Source organism: Anneissia japonica, unplaced genomic scaffold, assembly GCF_011630105.1.
Source record: "Anneissia japonica isolate Jap-2015-1 unplaced genomic scaffold, ASM1163010v1 scaffold4260_len236652_cov185, whole genome shotgun sequence".
In the NCBI taxonomy this organism is placed as follows: Eukaryota; Metazoa; Echinodermata; class Crinoidea; order Comatulida; family Comatulidae; genus Anneissia; species Anneissia japonica.
The window spans coordinates 88,522-99,371 of NW_022757652.1; the positions used below are offsets into that span (position 1 = coordinate 88,522).

Below are 10,850 nucleotides of genomic sequence, written 5' to 3' on the forward strand. Positions count from 1 at the left end.
TATGTTCGACTTTCGATGCCATAGAGAATAGCAGACAGTAATTTATACTGGTTAACTTTCCAATTCGGAGAATTTTGATCTGATATTGTTCTGGTAGTAGGAACTTTCTTATTTTAAATAATAATACTGATGACAAATCATGTACAAATTATTACTTAAGATCACGTTGTTTATTGTTTACCGTAATTTAAGGCAGAACCTGCTAAGCGATCCAATACTAATGAATTACAGAAATCACTACTTTGCCGAAGTAAGGCTAGTCATGCTAGACCGCATTTTCTTCGTCTTTTACTCACTGTCGCTCACACCTTTTAAACATTTGCCACGAGGTTACCCTTTAACACACTTTACTGTGTTCTGATTTGGCGCACACTCTTTCCTATGCTGGATGTTTGGGGTTGAGAAGATGAACTGGCATTTTGCCAAGTTTTATTTTCCATTGGGTTTTACATGTGACATTCGGTAATTTTACAATTAACGGACGTTAACTCTTTCTACATTTATTATTTATCGTACTAAATCAAGCCTACAAAGTATTATTTGATGAACAATCTTTTCACGTGTGTGTATTGTCATTGATGGCATCTTGTTTAACAGTTAAAGTGGTAAAATAATTGTAAGTTAAAAAAAATAGGCTAGCCTAGGCCAGGCTAATTAATAAAAAAAAAAACAATACAGAAGTCAATTGTACGTTTTTCTTATTAAAAAACAACTCCATACTTTCAATTAACGGCCTAAACTTGTGCTTGTCATTAACAAATTATCAAGCAATACATTGTTTATTCCAGTAAGCTACAGCAGTCTGTCTGCACATACAAATAAACAACATGCTTTTGCTTCGTAGGTTCGCTTCGCGTAGCCGGCCTTGCTTAGATTGTTTATATCATCAGGTTACGATGTATCTACGAAGCCTGTGTGCAGGTAAAAATGCAGTATTTTGTGTCGGTACTGTAGTCGTTACCATCCAGCCACTGATTGTTACGCTGCCCACTGTAAAATAACAAATAATTTGCGATGCACACAGTGACGTTTGTAGTCACACTAATAGAACAACACACAAACGTCGCATGGCACTGGCAATGGAGTAGGCCTAGCGTAAAATGGAGATCTTGGCCTTGATCGTGCCGACGGAAAAATATTTCCATGGAGAGGTCGGACGAAAGAAACAATCTATTTCAGCAAGTATTTAAAAAAAACATTTTTATTTTTTTTAAGCTTTCGCCAAAATGGCTAAAGTAGTTGTTTTTTGTTTCGACAATTCAAAATTGTTTTCGCCCATGGCGACCGGTTAGCGTGAACCCAGGAATGGAATGTTACATAGAAGTATTTCATTGTGAAGAAATATGTTTTTTTCAAAGGCGCATTATAATTACGTACATCATTTGTCTTTCTTTGGTTTGAGAAAGGCTAAATAACTTCTTGGCTGACGTCAGATATTGATGTATGTATATGTATGTATATATATGTATGTATGTATATATATATATATATATATATATATATAAATATATATATATGTGTATATATATGTATATATATGTATATATGTATGTGTATATGTATATATATATACGTGTATACGTATACGCGTATACGTATCGGCGTATACGTATATACATATATATATACATATATATACATATAAATACGTATATACGTATATTCTTATACATATATATATATATATATGTACAGTATGTGTATATATGTATATGTACATATTTATATATGTATATATCTATATATATATATATGTATACACATACATACACACACATATATACATGCATATATATATATATATACTGTATGTATATATACATATATATACATACATACATATATATATATACATATTTATACACATATATATACACATATATATACACATATACATATACAAATACATATATATACATATACATATATATATACATATATATATTCATATCCACATATATATATATACATATATATACATTTACACATATATATACACATATACATATATATATACATATATACATATATATACATATACATATATACACATGTTTATATACACATTTATATACATATATATACATATATACATATACATGCATACATACACACATACATAATATAAATACATGCATATATACCTACATATATATACATATATGTCCATATATACATACATACATTATATACATACATATATATACACATACATACATATTTACGCACATACATATATAAATACACACATATATACATACATACATATATAAATACATATACATATACAGTATATATATATATATATATACATATATATACATACATATACATACATATGCATACATACATATATACACACATATATATATACATATATAAATACATATATATACACACACACATATATACATACATATATACTGTATATACTGTGTGTATATATATATATATATATATATATATATATATATATATATACCCCTGTAAGTAGTATGAATACTTACCCAATATGTTTTAAAATATATACATTACTAGATGAAATAATATACTAGTACATTACTAGATTATATTATAGGCAATGTTTTAATAAGTTAATTTTAAATAAATGGAGGAGGTACATGGAACACGCTGTGAAAATCTAAACAAAATATCTCATTACTGGGCTATTCATTGACTGGTTATACCATCATTTGAATGGAATGTAATCCATTGAACACTCCGCCCCCATTAAATACGACTGTCGGCCTACATCTTATGTAATTAACATCTGACCTAACATATTACGTACCTAGGCCTATGTGGTTGTAGAGTGTAGAGTACGAAAAGCTAAAAAAGTTATAAATGTAAAGGAAAATCATCCTAGATCAATGCTGAAAAGCTACCGTCTCAATAGAACAAAAATTCCATGTGAGACCTTGCTATCATGTATCTAACGGCAACGTCCTCGTCATCAACCACAGCACAGTGCGGCAACACGAAATGTGCTGTACGTACACTCATCGCTACTGACTGATTTGAATGTGTGGTTTAATACACATAAAAGCAACTTGTAGCCTACATTTATTTCCTGTAGTATCTGATCTAAATTAGGGCCTATGCCTACACACACGTACGTACCCAGCCAGCCTATTCGTCAGGCCAGCCTGCATTACAGTACATTGACACGAAATGTGCTGCACACATACACTCATCGCTAACTAATTTGAATATTATAGGGTTTAATACACATAAAAGCAACTTGTAGCCTACATTTCCTGTTATCTGATCTATTACACACACGTACTACCCAGCCAACCTATAGGCCTAGTTCGTCTTCCTCTAGCTCTAGGCCAGCCTGCATTATAGTAGTGTACATTGTTTATCTCTCAGGGGAGAGACCACCCACCCTTGCAAGCACCACAAAACGGCTCATTCTTCGCTGCCAACTAGACTTGTGCAGACGCATTGATTAGCCACAAAGCTTACCATTCCAGGCCGTGATTGGTTGATAAACACAATGTGGAATCAGGAGATTTGTAAGCTGATCAATGACGAACACGCTTTCATAGGAAACCAACCGTAGTGTTAAGAAATATGATTAAAAAAACATACTTTTCACATATTTCCCGACAATATTTTCGCAAAAACTTTTCATACTTTAAATTCCCCACGCCTTATCTTCCATATTATTGCAAGATCGGCCTCATAGCGTCACAAACGAAGGAGGAGATAGAAAAACAAATGACTTCAAAATTCGCTCAGAATCATCATATTATAAGCCCTCTCTCTCAGAGAGTGGGCTAAAAATTATCCCTTAATGACCTTTGACCCCAAATGACCTTTGACCTCTTATCCCTGAACACCCTATAGACTCTGCCTTATGCCAATGTATATGTGCAAAGGACAAGACTGTGCTACGTTATTTGTGAGACAAGTAGTCTTTTATACGATTTTTGATTTTTTTTTACCCTAATGCCCCTTATGTGACCTTTGATACCAAGTTGTGAACAACACATAAATGGGAGGTGGCACCGGTCCTACTGACAAAGTTTTAATAAAATCGGTCCAGTAGTTTGCCACTAGTAGCCTCTTAAAATGTTGCCAGAAAGAAAGAAAGAACTAGAGATACTATGTTTAATAGAATATGAACCCAGTCATTTTTTAAGAAAAAACCACTGTGACTTTTAACCTCAACCTGTGAACACACCATGTTTGGTAGGAGTCTGTCTAATGCAATTGGTCCAATCGTTAGTCACTAGCAATATTTGATAATTTTCACTATAGTGACCCTTGTGATTTTTTACCTATAGGTGAAGAGTAGTTTTTCATGTTTAGAAGGTCCTAAGGATCATTTTGAAAATTTGACCCTGATGACCCCTATGTAACCACTGATGCCAGACAGGGGTGTAGGAGGTGTCACTGGTTCTTAATGATCAAATTTGATTGAATTCGGTTCAATCGTTTGCCATTAGTAACATTTTGAACCTTTGACCTATGAACTTTGAAATATGGGGTGAAGAGTATTTTTTCATGTTTAGAAGGTCCTAAGAGTCATTCCTGGTAAATTTGAGCTCAATTGGTCTATTTTGAAAATTTAACCCCGATGACCCCTATCCCAGATTAGGGTGTAGGAGGTGTCACTAGAGAGAACAAAAGAATAACCCTTTAATGACCTTTGACCATAAATCACTGAACACAATAAAGACCCTACTTTATGCCAATACATGTACCTAGGACAAGACTGTGCTATGTTATTTGTGAAAGAAGTCTTTTATTCATTTTTTAATTTTTTTTTTACCCTAATGACCCCTATGTGACAATAAACCCCAAGCAGTGAACACCCTATGTACGAAAGGTGTCACCGATTATACTGACCAGGTTTGGTTGAAATCGGCACAACCGTTTGGCACTAGTAGCGTTTTAAAATGTTGCCAGAAAAGAGATAAAAATTACTTCTTAATGACCTTTGACCCCTTATCCCTGAACACCCTATAGACCAGTCATTTTTTGAAATGGGACTTGTGAAATATAGCTGGAATATGACGTTTTAGGATCATCATTACCTAATAAAAAGATGTGCCAAATTTGGAATCTGAAAAATGTTGGCTTCATTAGGCAATTTGAGGATTTGTATGTCCTTACTGCAAACCTGCCAGAAATTAATGAGGTAAACAAATCTGCGTTGTGACGTCATTTGTGCCTGAATTCAGGTTGCGTAATCTGATCTACATCAGTCCACGCTGGGAAACATATGCGCAAGCAGATTAGTAGTAGTTGTGTACGGGGTGTTTTTGGTATGATCTGTCCAAGTACAGCTACAGTATGTGGATGAATTGTTATGGTGACAAATAATTTAGCATCAATAATATTGTACTAAATACAATAATGACAGTACTACACAAGATGTAGAAGCAAATAAATTCACATCACGATCCAAAAATAGGCCTAGACTAGACTGTGCTAGAGAGTGAGGAAGAGAGGACATACCTACCTTACCCAAAGAGGAGAAAGGCCTAAGCCTAGCCTACTTAGAAATGCAATTTTATTCATAGCTTGCACTTTTCTTTTGTCATTCGTTTTCAATAAAATATATATTAAAATAAACATTCTTGTTTTTCCTCTTTCTACGTATTTTGTTCTGATGTTCCGATGGAAGAAATTCCACAGGTCTGACGCTTGCATTACTTGTGTTGTGTGTGTAGAAAGTTACTCTCAATTGAGGGCAGTATTGATGGGAGGCAATGGGCGTTTTATGATAATTATACTTATTAATTTAATTATAAACTTGTTTTAGTAAGTAATTACAGTATATTGCAATTTAAAAAAATGAATTTATATGGTTTTTGTACATAGCATTATTGTTTTTCAGTATTTTTCAATTTATATAAAGCATATATATACAATATAGTAAAAATTGTTTAGACGTATATGCTTTTGTGAGTAATGCAACAAGAGTGTCCATGCTTTACAGAAATTGCCATTATTGACCAATATTTGGATGAAAGGGGAAAACACCACTTAACTATTTCTCCAAGCTTTAATAATTTCATGTAAATTTCTTTCGCAATTATCTGAAAAAATATTTTTTTCTCATTCATTCATTTATTTATTCAGCCAAAAGTTTACAGTTAACAAACAGGGAAACATTAACAAACATTGGCCAGGATAGCCCAAGAAAACCAATAGCAGGTTTATTTCCATTGGGGTCCTGCATTAACATTACTGTATTAGATTGTACCGTCATGTTGCATACAGGCGATTCATATGTTGGATTTGGCACAAGCTTGGCCGAAACAACTGAAGAGTAATACCAGCATGTGCAGTTCTTACAATATGGAAGCCATTTCCTTCCGATACTTGCACATGAATTCCTAATTTTAACATTACTGCATAACCTACATTAAACTTCTGTTTAATTTGAATCTTGACTTTCTTTCCCTAACCAGTGTACCCTTATCAGTCCAAATAAAGTAATTTGTTATTTGTTCAGGAATGACGTCATGATTTTCTTTTGCATGGTCAAGTGCATCCTTAAGCGTTTTGATCTCATACCGACTCTCAAAGGAAGAGCATCAAATAATTCCTCAACATAACCTACAAAACACAAAAGAAGTACACATCATTATTGAAAAAAATATATGTGGATCCCGTATCAATTATTTGAATTGTTTCCTTTATGATCAAATAAATATTTAGTTTTAATACAGTATTTACAGTTCACATGAGAATGCTGAGTATTCATTAATTTTTTAAAGTTAAGTAGTAGTTGGATAACCCCTAAGAAGAGGAACCAAATCAACACACACACACACACACAATTTAAATTGCTGGCTATATCATCTTCCTCAAAATAAAGACTACATTTCTGCATCCCAAAATAAACATCTATTCTAATGGTCTTATTGGTTCTTTGTTATGGTAAGCAACAAAATATACCTAATGTGGATTATTCATTTACAGCTTTTAATACAGATTGTTGTTTTTTCTACAATGTTAGGAAACAAACTGCCAATTTTGCTTCTCCTTCTCTGGTTAATATGCCTGGTGTTGTTCATTTGGTTGACCATTATCTTCTATAACAATGTTAATAACAACTCCCCTAACACCTTTCTCTTCATTTGCATCTGCATTTGGTAAGGTCTTCTAGTACAGTACCTAGCAAGTAGAAAAAATAATAAAAATCTAAATGCCAGACCAGCACAAACTATAGTTTAAATTAGGCTAGCCTAAGACAGACTTTATCAACAAGTTAGTAAAAAGCATTTCTGTAAAACCCAGTCTTCAAATATCCGTAGTAAGTTAAATGCAAAATTTCCGAAGCACCTGATAATTTGTCTTGAGTGCAAGCAATTATGGGTACAGGAAAATAATAATTGTGGATTCTAAATAACAGGCCATTTTTTTCTTAGTTTCTGCAATAATTTTTTTCAGTCTGACAAAATGAGTTGTCTAGAGACAATGTAACCAAAGTTTTTTATGGAAAATTAAATTGTTCTGGAATTTAGACCTATTATATATGTGTATTATACACATAAATAATAGATAGGCCTATGATACATTTCTTCAGTAGGCCCTAGTACTAGTAGTATTTTTCTATTTCCATGCATCCGTAATAATTACAAAAAAATTTCTATATCACTAATGAAATTCAGTATTATTTAAGAAGTCTGCTAAGTACAGCTATCTCGATAATGATTATAAAGAATGTTAGGGTTGGCAACAGGACTAGTTATATAGTTAGCTTTGCAACATCCCTAGCCTATCTGGCCCACAGCAGCAGCAGTAGAACACTACCATGCCTATGGCATTATCTATATTAAATTGTACTGCCTCTTCTTAAAATGAACAAGGTCTAGCCTAGGTCAAGCCCTAACTAAATAGGCTAGGCTAGTACATTGCAGCATGGAGGAAATATACTTTATATATTTCCTCCACGATTGATGAATTGATAGGCCTAAAAATCGAAGGCATACACTATTATTATCATAATTATGTAGCCTAGGCCTAGCTAGTACAGCACTAGCCTAGGCTAGGCCAGTTCTCAACTTACCTCCTTTTTCCTTCCTTTTGATAAGCCCCACGCACGATCTTGGGTGGAAGTGTTGGTTGTTGAATTAAAATACTATAGGCACTGCATTCGTTTTTAGCTTCCTTAAATATTTTTCCTTGCATTCTAAAAGACGATAAATAATCTAAGTCTCTTGGCGCCTGGCAGTCGACATTGTGAAATACTCGATCACGACATCGTGAATGAATGAAGTGCTGTGTTGAGTGGGCTCCCAAGCCGCATAGGCTAAGCCTACGATTTCTTCACCAATTTTTACTTCGGAAAACTTAGGAAACTTAAATGTTGTGGTCTTTAGATTATGCTTACATCCAAAGGCAATGTAATATGACAGATCTGTAGGAGTTTCAGCAATACTCTTTGTTTTGGTAATCGTCTTTTCTCACAGAGAGACGAACAACAACTTCAGCCGTGTTTTGTGTGTACCGCGTCCAGTGTCAATGTGATTGAATTTGTTTACGTTTTAGTTCGGCACAAGTGACGTCACACCTAATTAGCATATTGTTTACTATGAATATCTGAACCAACAGAGCGATGCTATAATAGTCTCTTTTAATTGCCCTAAAATAGCATAAAAAGCGCGATGTTTTTAAAATAAAGAGATTCAACGTATTACTAACAATTTAATTTATCTATATATATTGTTCTGGCTATATTTCACAAGTCCTTTAAGAGATAACCACTGTGATCTTTAATCTCAACCTGTGAACATGTTTTGGTAGAAATCTGTCTACTGCAATTGGTCCAATCATTACTCACTAGAAATCATAATGAAAACTTTTACTCTATTTGTAACAAAAGCTCATTCAGGTAAATTTGACCTACATCTTATGCACGAACGCACTAACCGCAGAAAACTCGAAATTCGTAGCTGCTATTGGCCTTAAGCGCGTGACGTCATTCATAGACAGGGTAAAAACAGTTTGGAATACAAAATTATAACGAAAAAATGATAATTGGTTATTTAAGCAACCAGCATGGGACTTACATGGTAAAAGAAAGCTTAATTTATGAGTTACAATTGACCGTTCACCCCGAAGTTTAGCGACCTGTCGTTGCAGAGTTAAGGTAAAAAGAAGCAGGAAGTATACCAAAAAATACTCTAATTTTAACCTTTTCCCTATGCAAAAGCATAAGAGATAGTCAATTTTGAAAGAAAAGAGTCCGGTTTTGACTCATTTACTGTGTTAAAATGTGCAGTGAACCATTCAGTGAGCAGAAGTCCTCAAGTTTTCATTATGATTTGATAATTTTCACTATAATGACCCTTGTGACTTTTGACCTATAGTTGAAGAGTCGTTTTTCATGTTTAGAAGGTCCTAAAGATCATTCCTTGTAAATTTGAGCTCAATTGGGCTATATTGAAAATTTAACCCCAATGACCTCTATGTGACACCTGATCCCAGACTGGGGTTAGGAGGTGTCGCCGGTTCTTTATGACAAAATTTGATTGAATTTATTCCAATGGTTTGCCATTAGTAGCATTTTGAAATGTTACTAGAGAGAACAAAAAAATAACCCTTTAATGACCTTTGACCGTAAATCGCTGAACACCATAACGACCCTACCTTATGCCAATACATATGTGCCCAGGACAAGACTGTGTTATGTTATTTGTGACAGAAGAAGTCTTTTATTTATTTTTTTAAAAGTGTTTTACCCTAATGACCTCTATGTGACCTTTGACTCCAAGCAGTGAACACCCCATATATGGGAGGTGTCACCGATTATACTGACTAGGTTTGGTTGAAATCGGCACAACCGTTTGGCACTAGTAGCGTTTTGAAATGTTGCCAGAAAAAAGATAAAAATTACCCCTTAATGACATTTAATCCCTTATCCCTGAACACACTATAAACCCTGCCTTATGCCAATGTATATGTGCAAAGGACAAGACTGTGCTACGTTATTTGTGAGACAAGTAGTCTTTTATAGGATTTTTGGTTTTTTGACCCCAATGCCCCTTATGTGACCTTTGACCTCAAGTTATGAACAACACATAAGTGGGAAATGGCACCGGTCCTACTGACCAAGTTTTAATAAAATCGGACAAGTAGTTTGCCACTAGTAGCCTTTTAAAATGTTGCCAGAAAGAAAGACAGAAAGAAAGAAAGAAGAAACTGCTAAGAAACAGAACCCAGTCAGCTGCTGCTAACTGGGTAACTAGAGATACTATGTTCAATAGTTCAAACATGAACCCAGTCATTTTTTAAGAGATAACGATTGTGACTTTTAACCTCAACCTGTGAACACCCCATGTTTGGTAGGAGTCTGTCTAGTGCAATTGGTCCAGCCGTTAGTCACTAGATATATTTGATAATTTTCACTATAATAGTGACCCTTATGATTTTTCACCTATAGGTGAAGAGTAGTTTGTTATGTTTTGAAGGTCCTAAGGATCATTCCTGGTAAATTCGAGCTCAATTGGGCTATTTTTGAAAATTTGACAAAATTTGACAAAATTTGAAACAGAATGACAGTTATTTTCAAATTAAGAGAAGAGCTGAGAATAGGCAGCTCTAAAATACTGGATGCCATAAGACCTGCCAAAATGGCAAAACATCAAATGAATGTAAAAATGAGCTAGTTATTAATGTAAAAATGAGCTAGTTATTAATATTAGGCATAGTAATCGGCAGGTTCTTGATTACAAGGCTAGACCAAGTTAATTACATGTAATGCCGAAATGATGATAATAATAATAATAATAATAATAATAATAATAATAATAATATTATTATTATTTTTACTTGTACGTTAAGGGGAACTTAGACAAAGGGGAAATAACACAAAAAATATTCCC

The 10,850-nt window shown here is 33.8% G+C and overlaps 1 long non-coding RNA gene across 1 annotated transcript; it reads right to left on the bottom strand.

Annotated features, from left to right (window-relative positions):
* Nucleotides 1–6,075: 6,075 nt before the first annotated feature.
* On the bottom strand, nt 6,076–8,469 carry LOC117124865. The gene is made up of 3 exons (XR_004448032.1): nt 8,033–8,469; nt 6,919–7,137; nt 6,076–6,576 (listed from the first exon to the last, which is right to left on the bottom strand). It is a non-coding gene; the product is annotated as an uncharacterized LOC117124865 (long non-coding RNA).
* Between the last annotated feature and the right edge of the window lie 2,381 nt (nt 8,470–10,850).